The 865-nt window shown below is 44.5% G+C and overlaps 1 protein-coding gene across 9 annotated transcripts in view; it reads left to right on the top strand.

Moving 5' to 3' along the window:
* Ccnb1ip1 (cyclin B1 interacting protein 1, E3 ubiquitin protein ligase) overlaps window positions 1-865 on the top strand; it is a 29,581-nt gene that overhangs the window by 7,994 nt on the left and 20,722 nt on the right. For 8 of the 9 annotated variants that reach the window (XM_013035723.1, XM_013035730.1, XM_013035733.1 and 5 more), the window contains exon 1: window positions 159-256. The exons of the other annotated variant lie outside the window; for it this stretch is intronic. The gene's annotated coding sequence lies outside the window, so the exon portion shown is untranslated. Of the gene's footprint in view, window positions 1-158; window positions 257-865 lie in introns of those variants that run through there. 9 annotated transcript variants of the gene reach the window in all.

Genomic DNA, 865 nt, shown 5'->3' with positions numbered 1-865 from the left:
TGCTTATGTGGTGCTGAGGAATCGAACCCAGAGCTTCATGCATGTAAGGCAAGCACTCTACCACTGAGCCACCTCCCCAGCCCTGCTATATTCTTAAAAGAACTACAGATAGTTTTCAGCGTTTATTGTTGTTTGTGTTTGTGCACAGAGTGATGATTATAAGACAGTCTATACCTTGAATATCCTGATTAGAAGTACAGAATTCCTACAAAACCATGCTGGTGCTCTTCATGTCTGTCCACTTTGGCTTGACAAGGTAATGGTCTTATTATTTTTATTATTGCCAGTCGTGGGGCTTGAACTCAGGGCCTGAGCACTGTCCCTGAGCTTCTTTGGCTTAAGGCTAGCACTCTACCACCAGAGCTACAGCACTTCTGGCTTTTTCTGTTTATGTGGTGCTGAGGAATCAAATCCAGGTTTCATGCATGCTAGGCAAGCAATTGTAGGACACAGTCCTAGCCCCTTTATTATTTTATTTCTTAAAAATTATTTTTAGTTGTACAAGATTTCAAGTAGTTTATCTTGCTTATTTTGTTTCTGTTTTCGTTTTTTGTCAGTTGTGGGGCTTGAACTCTGGGCCTAGGTGCTGTCACTCAGCTCTTTAACTCAAGGCTAGTGCTCTAGAACTTGAGCCACAGCACCACTTCTGGTTTTCTGGTGACTAATTGGAGATAAGAGTCTCATAGAAGCCGGCGCTGGTGGCTCACGCCTGTAATCCTAGCTACTCAGGAGGCTGAGATCTGAGGATCCCGGTTCAAAGCCAGCCTGGGCAGGAAAGTTCATGAGACTCTTATCTCCAATAAACCTCTAGAAAACCGGAAGTGGTGCTGTGGCTCAAGCGGTAGAGCGCTTGCCTTGAGCTGAA

The sequence above is a fragment of the Dipodomys ordii genome, unplaced genomic scaffold, assembly GCF_000151885.1.
Source record: "Dipodomys ordii isolate 6190 unplaced genomic scaffold, Dord_2.0 Scaffold218, whole genome shotgun sequence".
NCBI lineage: Eukaryota > Metazoa > Chordata > Mammalia > Rodentia > Heteromyidae > Dipodomys > Dipodomys ordii.
Note: the sequence above shows the minus strand (reverse complement) of the source record. Positions and strands in the feature narration are given on the sequence as shown.